General features: G+C 40.4%; 1 non-coding gene across 1 annotated transcript; it reads right to left on the bottom strand.

The window, feature by feature from the left end:
- Positions 1-2,847: 2,847 nt before the first annotated feature.
- LOC128287398 (small nucleolar RNA R71) lies at positions 2,848-2,954 on the bottom strand. Its single transcript, XR_008278098.1, has one exon. It is a non-coding gene; the product is annotated as a small nucleolar RNA R71 (small nucleolar RNA).
- Between the last annotated feature and the right edge of the window lie 15,499 nt (positions 2,955-18,453).

Raw genomic sequence — 18,453 nt, 5'->3', positions numbered from 1 at the left:
GGTCCCGAAACCACATCCCGACTAGGGTCAATTTTGGGATGTCACAGGATGTCCCACTAGAAGAAGAGGGATGATGCCTTATTCCAATAGGGATAAATGGTGGTGTAGAAAGCATAGTGTGGGGAGCAGGCTCATTAGGAAAACTCTATGCTAGTGGAGAAAAGTTTCTTAGAGTGGCAAACTAAGTTTGAGTCTCGAGATGAGAAGGGAGGACAGGAGGAGTAAGCTCCCTCTCGGAGTTGACTCATTTCTTACCTCATGTATGGTAGACTAGCTGACTGCTGTAACTCTCCTCAATACTTCCAGAACCCCTTTCAGCCTTAAGCCCTTATGGTTGCTACTACATGCCTATACCCTTGTATCAGCATCAACGACGACCTTCTATGCCATATCCATAATGGCATCCACGTCCAAACTACTTAAAGATTAAGATGGAGTGGACAATTAGGCAAAACCTACAAGGAAGATGTTAGGGTCAACCATACGAGGAACAAAATTTCTATTAAAAAGACTCATAAGCCACTACTATTTTATTACAATGATTAATTCATCAGAAGCATTGTAAGAAAACACCGTGTAGGAAGGGTGTGTAACCTGGGAAACAACCTTAGTAGCAGCATCTGTGGACCTAGATCTATTTGGGTTGTGGTTGTTTAGGCAGAAACGAAAAAAATTTCTGTTAAATTGGTAGCTACCCAACTTTAATTGATTAAATTGGTCATTCGCGGCCTCATATCTAGAGGTCGATTATGGGTACAAATAGAATCAGAAGGAATGGACCATTGGGTTGGGAACCCAAATCCACCCCTAAGATTGCACATTACTGGAATGAACTTGTTCTTGTTAAGGTGAAGGTTTGGAGCCTAGTTTATGATTAATAGCCTTGGTTTGAATTCAAAATGAGGAGACTTAGTCATCCCCTTCTCCTTGAAATATGGCCGGCCATGTGTTGTACAAAAAGTAGGAATTTTGAATATATTTTTAGTTAACTCCACCCCTTACCTTCACCTATAAATACCATGCACCAATCCCTTAATCCCTCATCCCTCACAATTCATTTCTTTTCTCTGATTAGCATTTTCTCTATATTCTATTTCCCTTTTCCTTCCCTCGCATAGCTCCCATCTCCTTCCCATCCTTTAGCCACAAAAGCTTTGTTAAAAGCATTCTTTGGCCGACCACCTTAGGAAATTTTTTGGAAAAGAAGCATCACGTAGAACAGAGGAGCACATCAATCAGAATATATACGAAAGGCTAGTGAACTAAATTAGTCAGAATAGATCCGAAAGGTTGCTAAACTGAACAGAGTTTACTCTTTCCTCTTGTTATTTATTTTAATCATGTTTTCTTTGAGTTTATTGTTTTTGATATAAAAAATGATATTTTAAATCCTATTTGCTAGGATGATTATGTTAATTCAATAAGATTTATTTCATTCATGTTTAACATCTTTAGGCCTCAGTCAATCATGTTTTTAATTAATATCCTGATGCATTTCATTCATACGTGATTGAGTGCACTCTAATTAGCTAAACGATCCTAACCAGACAACGGCTAGTTGACACATAATAAAAAGTGAAATGCTCAATTTAGATCCTTAAACCCGACTAAGTTGAGGTTCGTACTATCTTTAGTTAGCTCTATTTCGCATAGTTTTTAGGTTTATGTAATTAAACTGTTGCAAACATAAATTTCCTTGTGACCTTACATAAATCCTAAGAAACCCTTAGTTAATATGATCAATAAAATGCATATTTAACTAAGTGAAAGACTCCAAAAGGACTTATTTTGGTTTCCAAACTCATGAAAGATCGACTTGCCATGGAAGTATTTCCAAACATTATTAAGCATGATAAAGTAAATTGAATTGATTAATATAATTATCCTAGCCCATTTAATGTTGATTTTTTTTTTTTGCTAAAGCCATTCATTCATACATTTAGATAAATTGCATCTAGATTAGAATTGCATAGGGATTAATATTTGCATCTAATTAATTTTACTTAGTTTAATCATCACCATCCAAATTATTGAGTTTTTACATCAAATTGTTAATTATAATTTTGCAACTAATTGGTTAAGCATATACAGCCCCTATGGAGATGATAACTCATTTTACTTATTACTTGAACGTTAGTGTACACTTACACAAACAACATTACAAGTTTTTGGCGCCGTTGCCTTAATAATTCTTTGTGAAATTATTTTTACAATTTGGGTTTTATTTTTTATTTAATTTCTAACATTACTAATTTATTCTTTTTATTTATTCTTTATTTTTGAATTATTTATTTGGTGTTTTATGATCATAGATCGAATCATTGATCTATTACCCGTGGACCCTAAAATCGAGTGGACTTTTAGACTAAAAAGATGTGAGAGATCTGCTCAAAGACAAGCCAGGATGGACCTTGGAAATCAAAATGATGGACAAGATAATGGACACAATCAAGTGCACAACCCAATCCTTATTGTTAATGTTAGGGATTGTGCCATATGATAATACACTATACAACTCTTCAATGAGTTAAATCCGAGAATTATAAGGACGGATATCATGGCACCCCAATTTGAATTGAAACTAATAATATTTCAAATGCTCCAAACGGTGGGCCAGTTAAGTGGTATGCCCACAGAAGATCCATACTTACACCTTCGATTATTCATAAAGGTGATTGATTCATTTAAGTTAGCTGTGTGACTAACGACGCACTACGGTTAAAATTGTTTCCATACTTGTTGCGAGATCGAGCACGAGCATGGTTGAATTCATTGCCACCAATATCCACTTGGCAAAAATTAATAGAAAGGTTCTTGATTAAGTATTTTTCACCAAGCAAGATAGTGAAATTGCGAAATGAAATAACCACTTTTCAACAAATGGATAACGAGTCTTTATATGAGGCATGGGAAAGATTCAAGGAATTACTTTGTAAGTGTCCTCACCATGGGATCCCTCATTGTATCCAATTGGAGACATTTTTTAACTATCTCAATACACACACAAGATTAAAGGTAGATGCTTCTGTGAATGGTGCAATTTTGTTTAAGTCTTATAACGAGGCTAACGAGATCATTGAGAGGATCGCAAGCAACAATTACCAATGGCCAACAAATTGAGCAGTTTCAGGAAGACAAGTAGCCAAAGTGCATGAAGTGGACTTAATGACTTCACTCTCTACTCAGGCATCTTCTATTTCCTTAATATTAAAACAGTTTACCACTAATGGTTTGAACAATTTTGTAGCTCAATCACCAAGTCAATATGATGTTATTTCTTGCATATACTATTGGGATAGTCATTCTTTTGAGAATTTTCCTTCAAATATTGAATCAATTTATCATGTAAGCAACCAGCATCAAAACAGAAGTGGACAAGGACCGTAGTCCAACTTTTACAGTCCATCGTGGTGGAATCATATGAACTTTTCCTTGAGTAACCAAGGAAATAGACCAAAAAACAATCAAATACAGAATAGACCCAACCAAATCGAAGGGTTTAACCAACAAGCCCCCAAACCACCTCAAGCTGAGTCATAAAATAGTTTGGAGGATTTTTTGAAAGCATACATGGAAAAAAATGACGCACTGATTCAAAGTTAAGCAGCAACTTTAAAAAAATTGGGAACCAAATGGGTCAGTTAGCTACTAAGCTTTGTAGTAGACTGTAAGGAGCCTTATCGAGCAATATAGAAAATTTGAGAAATATGTGTAAGGAACATTGAAAAGTGGTTGAGTTACGAAGTGGTAACATTTTGGAAGATAAAGAGGTTTTGGTTGAAGATGAGCCTGCTGAAAAGGAGGGAAGTCAACCAACAGTTGAAGTTCCTACAACAGAAAAATCTGATAAGGTAAACCCTAAACTAGTGAATTCTGAAAAGCTAACACGTTCTATTGCAGATTTGCCTCCTCAAAAAAGTTTTCCATATGGACCTTAAGTTCCATATCTTCAAAGGCAATTTTTTTTGCAAAATGATAAAGTAGCATCAATCCTCACAAATAATAATACATCAATAAAATCATGCTAAAAAATACTTTTTATTGATAAGTAGCTCGAATGTAAATATTATTTCTAACTTTATACTAAATACATCATAATGTCAACATGAATCATAGTTTGTATGCATTTTCTAAGTCATACATAACATTCACCAATCAACATGCTTTCTTTATCAACTAAACATAGAAATCCTAAGGTTTAATTAGTGTCTTCATATGTTGAACTCAGTAATTCCTCTCCATTAATGTAGTCGGTATAATCCTCTAATCAATAGGTCTTTTATTAGGTTGTAATGGGGTTAGGCTAAAGGTAGGTATAAAAAGAAGTGATTTTGAGGCTCAAAACATCTTAATCCTAACCTTGTCTTGGATCCTTTTGTGTCACAACCTTCATACAATTGGATCTTCGGAATACCCCCAAAATTATTTTAAACTTATGCTCCACTTTTATTTTTCTCAAACTTTGAGCAAACTATGTGTGACATCCCTAAATCGACCCTAGTCGGAAAGTGGTTTCGGGACCACCAAACCGAGTCATAATAATAATTAACCATCATAATTGATGCTCATTATATGTATATATGCATGTGTGAAAATTTCGTGTTTGGATTTTGTTAATAGTAAGTGAATTTTTATCAAATAGGACTTATGTGAGAAAATTTAGAAATGTGCTAGGCAATTGTAAGGTGGCCTATTAATACATGTGGGAAAATAGTTGTCCTTGCATGTCAAATAACCCACTTCCTAAGGTGAGTGGCCAGCCATGACAAGAATATGGGCAAGGGAACATGTTTCCAACATGTTTAGTTAGTGGATTATGTAGAAAAATAAAGAAATGAAAAAAAAAAATGAGCATGGATGCCCCCCTTTGTTGCCGTGAGTAGAGGAAAAGAAAGGAAAAAAATTGTTCATCCATTCTCAAAATCTTGGCTGAAAATACTAAGGGAAAAAGGAAGGATTTTTGCTTCATGCTTGGTTTAGAAGAGAACTAGAAGGAGATTTGGTCATACTTGTGTCAAGATTAAGGTATGTTTGAGGTTGTGTCATGAGATTCATGCATGTTTTAGTTGCTAACTTGATGTTCATGTTAGCCCATGGTTCAAATCCTTGTTATGCCATGGAAATGGTATTTGGCCAAGGTTGATATTGTGTTAAAGCCATTGCATGCTAAATGTGAAGCTTGTTGATGATACATGTAATGATGGATTGACTACTCTTGAAATTTCTTTTAGCATTCTTGAGTAAGACATGGAGTTTTCTTTGTTTAACCATGACCAAAAATTGAAAGGGGATGGTGTGGGATGTATTCGCCATGGCATGCTCATAAGTGCGATTTATGCTTGTTGCATGATAGGTAAAATTTGTGTTTTGATATATGTGTATATGTGTTTGTACATGATGTTACAAATGGATGTGAAAATATGCTAGATTGGGAAAATTTGATTAAATGTTCATGAGATGAAATTAGGTGATTAAAAGATGTTAGTTGACATTGTACATATATATATATATTCGGCCATTAAAGTGAGTATGTAGGTAATGTTGAATCAAGTTTTGGTGCATATTCGGTTAGGTGTATAATCGACCAAATGGACGATTAGTAAGAATGGTTGCCGAATATACAAGCATACATATGCATGTGTAGTTGAATTATGAATGTTTAGCAAGATGGTTAAACTAGTGATTTATTGATTAAGCTCAAGGAGTTAAAGAAGGAGAATCAAGCAAGGGAAAGACGAAGGTCATCGAGTAGCCGACTTGGAACTATTTTACCCAACACGAGGTAAGTCATTAAGCACGTATTTGATATTGCTTAAATGATTGTAAAATTTATGCAATTGTGTTTAATGGGATGATATATATATATAAATGAAAATGTATGTGTATGGAGTGATGACAATTGTTGAATGTAAAAGAAATAGTGAAATGTGTAGAAAGTTTGCTTTCGGCACTAAGTGTCTTGGGCAATACGTGTGTACGGTGACGAGATTGGCACTAAGTGTGCGTGCTGGAAATATATGGCACTAAGTGTGCATGCTGGAAATATATGGCACTAAGTGTGCGAGCTCGAAGGGCATGGCACTCGTAAAAGTGCGGGCCTAAATCGCATGGCACTAAGTGTGCGAAATCGAGTATTAAGCACTGTGTGTGCGTACTTATATATATATAAATATCTCCAATCGAACAATTATATGGAGGGTGTGTCTCCATCGAGTGAGTATGGACAGCGGATCGGTAAGTACCTTGAGCTCATGACGAATAGGTAATACGTTCATGCTTGGGGTTGAATTTGGTAAGCCTTAAATCTATGTGATGATTGAAATTGTATGGTTGTGCTGGAAAATGAGTTAATGTGTAAAATGCTTCGATTATCTTGTTGTGTAGAATATGAAATGTGGATGTATGAATTGGTGCGAGATTGGACCAAAAGGTCCGAGGTATTATGGTATAGATTCGATATGGACGAGTACCTAGCCTCATTTGTTGTACATGTAGTAGTAACTTTATCAGTGGATTGACGAATGCTTATGACTTACTGAGTTGTAAACTCACTCGGTGTTTTCTTGTCACCCATTTTAGGTCTCTTGGACTCATATTGTTGCGTGCTCGGAACCGTCGTTGAAGTCATCACACCGCTGAAATCTTGTGGTATTGTTTTTTGTTGTTGAAGAACATTTGGCATGTATAGGCTATTATATTTTGTCGAATTGTGGGTTGTAAACTTTAAGCCATGTGAAAATGGCCTATGTGGTCGTCGAGTGGGATGCTAGAACCTATAGCCACGAGTCTTAGAAACTCAAATTTTGTTAAGGTGACCATAATTTGTGTCATGTATGATGGATGATTAAGGCCAAGGAAAAATTCATGAAATTGGCATAGTCTACTGCAGTAACTGTTGCGGACAGCAGCAGTGAGATGAGATTGAAAAATCACTAAAAATAGTATAAGTAGAATTAAATAGTGAGTAAATTATGGAACTGATCCTTGATGAATCTATTTTTATATGGACGAAACGAAACGACCATATGAGCAGTATACTGGGAGATATTAAAGTTCTCGTGAGACAGGGCCAGAACGATTTCTGGGTCCCCTGTCGTGACTTTGAAAATTTACCATAAATTATCCAGAAAGAATTAGGAGTCATGCCTTATATGTACAGATTCCATTTCGAGTCTAGTTTCATTAGAAACAAACGGCACCAGTATTAAAGCCCTGTACAGAAAGATATTCAAGTTGTAACGCGCGGAGGTCAGAGCAGTCGATCCCTGTAACATGGGTGACTTTAACTAATAAACTGTACCAATTGGCCCAACCAAAAATTCTAAAAATAAATCCATGGATGGATATATGAGTCTAAATTCAGGGAAAATTTACGAAACCAGTTTCCGAGTTTTGGAACTCGAGATATGATTTTAAGGCGACGGTGACGCAGTTTTCCAGCCTGTCCAGAAATGCCAAATTGGTCGGTACTTTAAGAGGATTTGTCTCGTTAACCCTCGTGTCCGATAACGGCGTCGGTCACGAGTTAGGGTGTTACAATTTTATTGGTATCAGAGCTATGGTTTAGTCGGTTCTAGGACTACCATAGCGCGTGTGAGTCTAGCTATACATGCCAAATTGATAGTGCTTAATAATGTGATGACTTCGACGGTTGAAATTTTTGTTTTGATTAGCGATGGAACCCGGGTAGAGAGACCCTTGGCGGATGACGTTGAAAGTGTAGCGGCTGCTCCTGCGCAAGGGACACCGCTGTTGAGCCTCAGTCATCCGCGAATAATCAAAATGAAGGCGAAACATGCCTTCTTCACTATGATGAATGAGTGGGTCGCGCAATATGCCCGAACCAACCCGGCTGTCCAACCATTCCCGAATTTAAATACTCCACCCCAAGACTCGCAATGCCTCCGATTCGATCCTGTGAGGCTGAGTAAACCACCTGTGGACTTGATTAGGAAGCGTGGGGAGGAGTTCAAGGCCATAGTTCTTGATGATGCCGAAAAGGCCGAGTTCGCTCGATAACACCATTAGAGTGTTAGATGAATCATGCACACACCGACGAATGTCTTAAGTGTGCTATATCCTTGTTGAGACTCACTTACTATTGGTGGAGGACTTTAATTTCCATAGTCCCAAATGAACGAGTTACTTGGGATTTCTTCCAATCCAATTTCAAAGAAATACATTAGTCAACAGTTCATCGATCGAAGCGTAAGGAATTCTTGGAACTCAAGCAAGGCCGGATGATCAGATCGAATACTGAACATGAGTTCGTAAGACTTAGTCGGTATGCTCGGAGTGTGTGGCTGATGAGGTTGCGATGTGCAAAAGATTTGAAGAAGGATTGAATGAAGAGCTAAAGTTACTAGTGGGAATTTTGGAGATAAAGGAGTTCGTGACACTAGTCGAACGAGCTCGCAAGGCGGAAGAACTTGGGAGGAGAAGAAGAAGGCTGAATTTGAAGCAAGAGATTACCGTAAAAGATCGACGAGTAAAGCTCCGTTCTCGGCTGTAAAGAGGTTCAGGAGGACACCAAGAAGTCGAGGGACATGCGGGAATTTCCATTAGAGCCCGACCATTGACGGACTCCCGAGCTACTTCAGTAGCTAGTGTGGGCAATAATCGTCAAGAGAGACCTGAATGCCCCCAATGTGGAAGACGACACCTAGGTGAATGTTGGGGTAAGTCTGTTAATAGGGCCTGTTATGGATGCGGTTCGAAGGACCACTTCATTAGAGATTGCACGGAGCTAGATGAGAGGAATAAGACGCAAGGTGCAAGACCTAGTGGAACGACGGTGGAGGTAGGCCCCAGAATCTCTGGAGGTAGGGGTGGTAATCGAGAGGAGCCTCTAATACGACCGTCCGATCCGAGACCCGTGCTCCTGCTAGAGCATATGCCATCCGCGCACGAGAGGAGGCATCCTCCCCTGACGTTATCACTGGTACTTTTACTCTCTTTGATACTATTGTGATTGCATTGATTGACCCCGGCTCTACTCACTCATATGTATGTGAAACCTTAGCATCCAGTAAGACTCTACCTGTTGAGTCTACTGAGTTCGTAATTCGAGTGTCAAACCCTTTGGGTCAATACGTGCTTGTTGATAAAGTGTGCAAGAGATGCCCCTAATAATTCGAGAATCTGTTTTCCTACCGATCGATGCTTCTACCATTTCATGAATTGATGTTATTCTTGGTATGGATTGGTGACCGTACATGATGCAAAGTGGTGGACTGCAAAAGGAAAACCATTAATTTGAGGAGTGCAAATAATGAGGTAGTCCGAGTCGAGTCTCTTGATTTAAAGGAGTGCCGCAATAATATCTTCTATGACCGTCAAGATATGTGAAAAGGGTGTGAAACATACCTTGCGTATGTGTTTGGGAGTAAAGAGACGGAAAGGAAACTCGAATCGGTACCAGTGGTTTGTGAGTATTCAGATGTTTTTCCGAGGAGTTACGGATTGCCACGGTTCGAGAAGTGGAATTGACATCGAAGTTGTACCGTACTACGCCGATTTCAATAGCCCCGATCGTATGGCATTAACGGAATTAAAGGAATTGAAGGTTCAATTGCAAGAATTGACGGATAGAGGTTTATTTCGACCGAGTTTTTCTCCATGGGGCGCACTGTATTGTTTGTGAAGAAGAAGGACGGAACCATGAGGTTGTGCATCGACTATCGTCAACTCAATAAAGTGACGATAAAGAATAAATATCCATTGCCACGAATTGACGATTTGTTTGATCAATTAAAGGGAGCCTCGGTGTTTTCAAAGATAGATTTGAGGTCGGGGTACTATCAGTTGAGGGTCCGAGAATCGGACATACCCAAAACCGCTTTTAGAACGAGGTACGGTCACTACGAATTCTTGGTGATGCCGTTTGGGCTCACTAATGCCCCTGCGGTGTTTATGGATTTAATGAATAGAATTTTCAGGCCATACTTGGATCGGTTCGTAGTTGTATTTATCGATGACATTTTGGTCTATTCGAGAGATGAAACTGAACATGCTGAACACCTGAGGCTAGTGTTGCAAATCTTACGAGATAAGCAGTTATACGCAAAGTTCAGTAAATGTGAATTTTGGTTGAAAGAGGTTAGCTTTTTGGGGCACGTGATGTCCGTGACGGTGTCGTGGTGGACCGAACAAAATTTCGGCCATAGTCGATTGGAAACCACCAAGGAATGTTACCGAAGTTAGGAGCTTTTTGGGGCTTGCCGGTTATTACCGACGATTTGTAAAAGGTTTCTCGACGATAGCCACGCCAATGACGAAGTTACTCCAAAAGGATGTTAAGTTCGAATGGACGGAGAAATGTCAGAAAAGTTTCGATCAACTGAAAGCTTATTTGACTGAAGCCCCAATTCTAGTGCAACCCGAATCGGGCAAAGAGTTTGTCATTTATAGTGACGCATCCCTACTTGGGTTGGGTTGCGTACTGATGCAAGAAGGGCGAGTTGTGGCCTATGCGTCGAGACAATTAAAGCCACATGAGAAAAATTATCCGACCCATGATCTCGAATTGGCTGCCATCGTATTCGCCTTAAAGATATGGCGACATTACTTATTTGGTGAGAAGTGCCATGTGTATTCGGATCACAAAAGTCTCAAATATTTGATGACTCAAAGAGACTTAAATCTGCGACAAAGACGATGGCTCGAGTTGTTAAAAGATTATGAGCTCGTTATTGATTATCACGGGAAAGGCCAATGTGGTTGCGGATGCCTTAAGTCGGAAATCACTTTGTTTGCTTTCTGACGATGAATGTACACTTGTCTATTCTACCCGACAATGTGTTAGTAGCCGAATTGAAGGCCAAACCATTGTTGGCTCATCAAATTCGGGAAGCTCGAAAGTTGATGAGGAGTTGCTTGCAAAACGAAATTTGAGTGTGTTCGAGCAAGGAATCGAGTTTCAAATTGATGATGACGATTGTTTAAGGTTTAGAAGTCGTCTGTGTGTTCCAAAGAATTGAACTTATTTCGATAATTCTAAATGAAGCCCATTGTAGTCGAATGTCAATCCACCGGGTAGTACTAAAATGTACAATGACCAAACGCCAATTTTGGTGGCCCGGTATGAAACGAGACATTTCGAATTTGTTTCAAGGTGTCGATATGTCAACAAGTGAAAGCGGAACATCAAGTGCCATCGGGATTACTTCACCGATCATGATACCCGAATGGAAATGGGATCGAGTCACAATGGACTTTGTATCCGGACCGCCATTGTCGTGAGTAAGAAGGATGCGATTTGGGTCGTTGTCGATAGACTAACTAAGTCGGCTCACTTTATCCCCGTGACGCACGGATTTTTCAATGGACAAATTAGCGGAATTGTACGTTTCTCGATTGTGAGATTACACGGGTGCCTATTTCTATCGTGGTCGGATAGAGACCCAAGATTTACGTCGCGATTTTGGAAGAAATTGCAAGATGCTTTGGGTACCAAGTCGCATTTTAGCACCGCTTTTCATCCCCAAACCGATGGTCAATCCGAACGGATAATTCAAATACTCGAGGATATGTTGAGATGTTGCATCCTTGAGTTTAGTGGTTCATGGGAACGGTATTTACCTTTGATTGAATTCGCCTACAACAATAGCTTTCAATCAAGTATTAAGATGGCGCCTTACGAGGCTTTATACGGTCGTAAATGCCGTACCCATTATTCGGACTGAACTTAGTGAAGGTAAATTCTTGAGGTTGATTTGGTTAAGGATGCCGAGCAAAAGTTCGAGTAATTCGTGAAAGTTTGAAAGCCGCTTCGGATCGCCAAAAGTCGTATGCGGATTTGAAAAGAAAAGATATTGAATATCAGGTTGGAGACAAGGTCTTTCTCAAAGTTTCACCTTGGAAGAAGGTGCTTAGATTTGGTCGTAAGGGCAAATTGAGTCCGAGGTTTATCGGGCCATATGAAGGTAATGATTACTAATATACGTGTGTATGAGTATTTGAATGGTACGGGCTAAGTCCCGAAGGCAATTACGCTAGTGATTATATTTGTGTTTGAGCCTTAGTAACGAAAATGAAACATGAATGTGTAATGATTATGGATGTATGTGTGCATGAGCAATTGAATGATATCCGGGTTAAGACCCGAAGGCAATTGTGCTAGTGACTTTATCCGGGCTAAGACCCGAAGGCATTCGTGCAAGTTGTTATATCCGGGCTAATACCCGAAGGCATTTGTGCGAGTCGTTATATCCGGGCTAAGACCCGAAGGCATTAAATGCGTGTGGTTATATCCGGTTGTATTCCGAAGAAGCTTGGGTTGAAGGTGAGCGTTGGTTGCTGTAATACATTTAATTAGTACGTTCGAAAAGCCCAAAGGATAAGGTATGTTTACATGTGCAATGGAAAAGTCGATACGTTTGAATAATATTCGTCAATCGACTAACGAATTTTCAGCTCTTGAATTGGTTGATATCTTGTGAATGTATATGTTGATGAAGTGTGAAGTAAGTATGATTATGTGAATGTGTATAAATGAAATGATTCATTTGGCTATGTGAATGTAATGCTTTAGTTAAAGCCGATTTCATTGCTTGAGATTTACTAAGCATAAACATGCTTACCCCGTTGCTTTGGCTCTCTGTTTTATAGATTTTGCTCGCTAGCGATCGGATTCGGGATCATTGAAGTGAAGTCATCCACACTATCAAACCCCCTTTGGTACTCTTTTAGTTGAACTTTGGATATGGCATGTATAGGACTACCCTCGGTTGTTTTCAAGTGCTTTTGTGATGTATATGTATGCGGCCATGCGAAAATGGTTCGTAAAAGTGGAGTCTGAATTAGTCCATTTGTGGTTTGTAATTTTATATGGTTTCATGATGTTATTATGGATTGGAATGGGAGTGTTGGTCACATGATCAGCCATTTGAATGGCTAAACATGATCATAGGTGGACCTATGTATGACTAGACTATAGTTGGTCCATGGAAACTACAAAATAGGTAAGGCCTACCTTAAAAACAGATGCTGCCAGTTGCAGTGACGTGGATGTGAAAAATCACCAAAATTTGTAGGAAGGGTATTAAATTGTTAATAAGTTATTCAAACGAAACTTGACGAGTCTATTTTCATATGAAAGTAACGAAACGATCATATGAACAGTATACCAAGAGATATTAAAGTTCTCGTGAGACAGGGCCAGAACGGTTTCTGGGTCCCCTGACGCGACTTTGAAAATTTACTATAAATTATCCAGATAGAATTGGAAGTCATTCCTTATATGTGCAGATTCCATTTTGAGTCTAGTTTCATTAGAAACAAACGGCACCAGTATTAAAGCCCTGTACAGAGAGATATTCAAGTTGTAACGCACGAAGGTCAGTGTAGTCGACCCCTGTAACATGGGTGACTTTAACTAATAAACTGTACCAATTGGCCTAACCAAAAATTCTAGAAATCAATACATGGATGGATATATGAGTCTAAATTCAGGGAAAATTTACGGAATCAGTTTCCGGGTTTTGAAACTCAAGATATGATTTTTAAGGCGACAGTGACGCAGTTTTTCAGCCTGTCTGGAAATGCCAAATTGGTCGGTACTTTAAGAGGATTTGTCTCGTTAACCCCTCGTGTCCGACACGGCGATGGTCTCGGGTTCGGGTGTTACAATTTTATTGGTATCGAGCTACGGTTTAGTCGATTCTAGGACTACCGTGATATGTTTGGGGTCTAGCTATACATGCCATTAAGTGATAATTGATAGTGTGGTGATTTACGACATTACGAATTTGTGTTTGTTTATAGAAATGGATCCGATCCCAACCGAGCAATAGCTGATGATGTGGAGAGTGTGGCGCTGCTCAGCGCAAGGGACAGCGCCGGCGGACTCTCAACCTATGGCCAGCAATCCGAATGATGAGGCTAGGCAAGCCTTTTATAGCGTGATGAATGATTGGTTCAACCAATACATTCGAACTAACACACTGTTCCACAACCTCCATTCCCGACTAATGCAACCCCGCACCTACAATACCTCCAGAATCGACCAAATAAGGTCAAGTAAGCCCCGATCGACGAGATTGAAAACATGGGGCCACTGAATTTAAAGCTACGGATGACGACGATGCCGAGCAAGTGAGTTTTGGTTGGACAACACTATCCGGTGCTCGATGAGCTATCTTGTACACGATGAGTGCTTAAAGTGTACTATCTCCTTGCTACGCGATTTCGCCTACTATTGGTGGAGTACTCGACTTGGTTGTGCCTACGAAGCAAGTAACTTGGGAGTTTTTCCAAACCGAGTTAGAAAGAAGTATATTAGTCGAGATTCATCGACCAAAAGCGAAAGGAATTTCTTGATCTTAAGCAAGGCTCTATGTCCGATTCTCGACTACTGACGAAAATTTGTTAGACTCGATGAGATACGCTCGGGAATGTGTTTCGTCCAAAGCTATTATGTGTAAATGCTTGAGGATGGGCTGAATGATGATATAAGGATGTTTGTTGGCATTCTCGAAATCGAGAGTTCGTAGTACTTGTTGAGCGAGCTTGTAAAGTCGAAGAGCTTAGAAAGGAGAATCAAAAAGTTGATGTGGGAGCTGGAGAATTTGAAAAGGTCCTCGGAAAGTCTCTTCAACGAGCATCGAAGAGATTTCGAGAAGATGTGAGCGGTCTAGAGGCGCTCGGGCCTTTTAGGCGAAATCATGATCGACCCACTGTGGGTATCGAGGCACCGGTCTCCGGTATTGGGAATGATCGTCGAAACCGAATGGAGTGTCGACATTGTGGCAAATGGCATTCGGGAGCTGTAGGTTCCGTGATCGCTCTGCTATAAGTGTGGATCGGCCGACCACTTTATCAAGGATTGCCCGAGGTTGCTTGAACAAAATGTAAGTCAGAGTGGAAACCCGGGTGCTACCACTGCTCGAAGTAGGCCATCCAGAAATACGGGCAATGCTAGTGGCGGCTAGAGAGGGTCGAGAGATGCTACAACAAGACCCAAGGCTCGTGCTCCTGCTAGGACTTATGCCATACGCGCACGCGAGGATGTTGCCTCACCGGATGTCATTACGGTACATTCACTCTTTTCGATACTAATGTGATTGCTTTGATTGACCCTAGTTCTACTCATTCTTATATATGCGAAACCTTAGCATCCAGTAAGACTTTGCCTATTGAGTCTACTGAGTTTGTAATTCGGGTGTCAAACCCTTGGGTCATTACGTGCTTGTCAACAAAGTGTGTAAGAAAAGTCCCCTAGTATTTCGAGGTTCTTGTTTTCGCGGACTTCTGCTTTTGCCGTTCGACAAATTCGACGTTATTCTTGGTTTGGATTGGTTGACCATGCGATGCGGTTGTAAATTGCAAAAGCAAGACTATCGATCTGAGGTGCCGAATAACGAGATAATTCGGGTTGAGTCTACGGACTTAAAGGGTTGCCGGTGTAATATCAGCAATGTTGGCCCGAAATATGTAAGAAAAGGTGCGAAGCGTACCTTGCGTATGTGCTCGATGACAAGGAGTCGAAAAGAGACCGAATCATGCGGTGGTTTGTGAATACCGGATGTTTTCCACGAAGAATTCTGGGTTTACCACTGTCGGAAATAGAGTTTGGCATCGAATTGGTACTGGTACCACTCCAATTTCGATAGCTCCGTATCGTATGGCACCAACGGAATTAAAGGAGTTGAAAGCTCGGTTCAAGAATTGGTGGATAGAGGTTTTGCTCGTCCGAGTTTTTCACCTTGGGGTGCGCCGGTGTTGTTTGTGAAAAGAAGGATGGAACCATGAGGTTGTGCATCGACTATCGTCGACTTAATAAGCGGCGACAAAGAACAAATATCCGTTATCAGCGTATCGACGATTTGTTCGATCAACTGAAGAACCTCGGTGTTCTCAAAAATAGATTTGAGATCGGGCTATTATCGATTCATGAATTCGAGATTCGGACGTACCCAAGGCGCCTTGAGCGAGATATGGTCACTACGAGTTCCTAGTGATGCCGTTTGGGCTTACTAATGCCCTGCGATATTTATGGATTTGATGAATCGGATCTTGAGACCATATTTGGATCGGTTCAGTAGTCGTGTTCATTGATGACATCTTGGTCTATTCAAGAAATGAGACCGAACATCTTTGAGCACCGAGGTTAGTCTTTGCAAATTTTACGGGATAAGCAATTATATGCTAAGTTCAGCAAGTGTGAGTTACGGTAAGAGAGGTTAGCTTCTTGGGGCATGTGGTATCTGCATCGGGTATTCGAGTCGACCCAAACAAAATTTCAGCCATACTTAGCTGGAAGCCTCGAGAAATATTACCGAGGTTCGGAGCTTTTTGGGGCTTCTTAGGTTATTACCGACGATTTGTAAAGGTTTCTCAACGATAGCCACGCCAATGACGGCTACTCCAAAAGGATGTTAAGTTCGAATGGACGGAGAAATGTCGAAAAGTTTCGATCAATGAAAACTTATTTGTTGAAGCCCCAATTCTAGTGCAACCCGAATCGGTAAAGAGTTTGTCATCTTTAGTGACGCCTCCCTACTTGGGTTAGGTTGCGTATTGATGCAAGAAGGTCGAGTTGTGGCCTATCGTCGAGGCAATTAAAGCCACATGAGAAAAATTATCCGACCCATGATCTCGAATTGGTCGCCATCGTATTCGCCTTAAAGATATGGCGACATTACTTAGTTGGTGAGAAGTGCCATGTGTATTCGGATCACAAAAGTCTCAAATATTTGATGACTCAAAGAGACTTAAATCTGCGACAAAGGCGTTGGCTCGAGTGTTAAAGGATTATGAGCTGGTCATTGACTATCACCCGAGAAAGGCGAATGTGGTTGCGGATGCCTTAAGTCGTAAATCATTATTCGCTTCTGAGCGATGAATGTGCACTTGTCCGATTCGATCCGACAATGTGTTAGTAGCTGAATTGAAAGCCAAACCATTATTGATACATCAAATTTGTGAAGCTCAAAAAGTCGACGATGAGTTGGTTGCAAAGCGGGTGAGTGTGTTCGAACAAGGAATCGGAGTTTTAGATCGATGATGACGATTGTTTGAGGTTCGGGGTCGTCTGTGTGTTCCAAAGAATTGAACTTATTTCGATAATTCGAACGAAGCCCATTGTAGCCGAATGGCAATCCACCCGGAGTCTGAAGATGTACAACGATTTGAAAGCGTCGGTTTTGGTGGCATGGTATGAAACGAGACATCTCGACTTTGTTTGAGATGTTTAATATGTCAACAAGTGAAAGCGGAACATCAAGTGCCTTGAGGATTACTTGATCGATCACGATACCCGAGTGGAAATGGGATCGAGTCACAATGGACTTTGTATCCGGACCGCCATTGTCGTGAGTAAGAAGGATGCGGTTTGGGTCGTGGTAGATAGATTGACTAAGTCGGCTCACTTTGTCCCCGTGCGTACGGATTTTTCAATGGACAAACTAGCCGAATTGTACGTTCTCAGTTGTGAGATTACACGGGTGCCTATTTCCATCGTGTCGGATAGAGATCCGAGATTTACCTCGCGATTTTGGAAGAAGTTGCAAGAAGCTTTGGGTACCAAGTTGCATTTCAGACCGCCTTTCACCCCCAAACCGATGGTCAATCCGGCGGATAATTCAAATACTTGAGGATATGTTGAGATGTTGCATCCTCAAGTTCAGTGGTTCATGGGAACGGTATTTGCCTTTGATTGAATTCGCTTACAACAATAGTTTTCAATCAAGTATTAAGATGGCACCCTACGAGGCTTTGTATGGTCGTAAATGCCGTACACCATTGTTTTGGACTGAGCTCGGTGAAAGTAAAATTTTCGGGGTGGATTTGATTAAAGATGCTGAACAAAAAGTGAAAGTAATCCGTGAAAATCTGAAGATAGCCTCCGATCGTCAGAAGTCGTACGCGGATCTGAAACGAAAAGACATTGAGTATCAGGTGGGGGATAAAGTGCTTCTTAAGGTTTCGCCTTGGAAAAAGATACTCAGATTCGGCCGTAAGGGCAAGTTGAGCCCGAGGTTCATTGGGCCATATGAGATATCCGAGTGAGTCGGTCCAGTTGCATATCGTTTGATTTTGCCCCCTAAACTCGAAAAGATTCACGACGTCTTTCATGTCTCGATGCTTCGACGCTATAGATCTGATCCATCGCACGTGATTAGTCCATCAGAGGTTGAAATTCAAGCCAATATGAGTTATGAGGAAGAACCGATCGTATCCTATCACGTGAAGTGAAAGAGTTGCGAAACAAGTGGGTTCCACTAGTGAAAGTGTTATGGCTCAAACACGGGATAGAAAAAGCTACTAGGGAAACCGAGAACTCTTTGAAAGAGCGATACCCAACCCTATTTACCGGTAAGATTTTCGGGGACGAAAATTTCTTAAGTGGGGGAGAGTTGTGACAGCCCAAAATTGACCCTAGTCGGGATGTGGTTTCGGGACCACAAAACCGAGGCATAAAAATAATTTAAAATTTATTTTGATGCCTATGAT

This window comes from Gossypium arboreum, chromosome 13 (assembly GCF_025698485.1).
Source record: "Gossypium arboreum isolate Shixiya-1 chromosome 13, ASM2569848v2, whole genome shotgun sequence".
Lineage (NCBI taxonomy): Eukaryota > Viridiplantae > Streptophyta > Magnoliopsida > Malvales > Malvaceae > Gossypium > Gossypium arboreum.
This window is presented reverse-complemented; position numbering and strand designations above follow the sequence as displayed.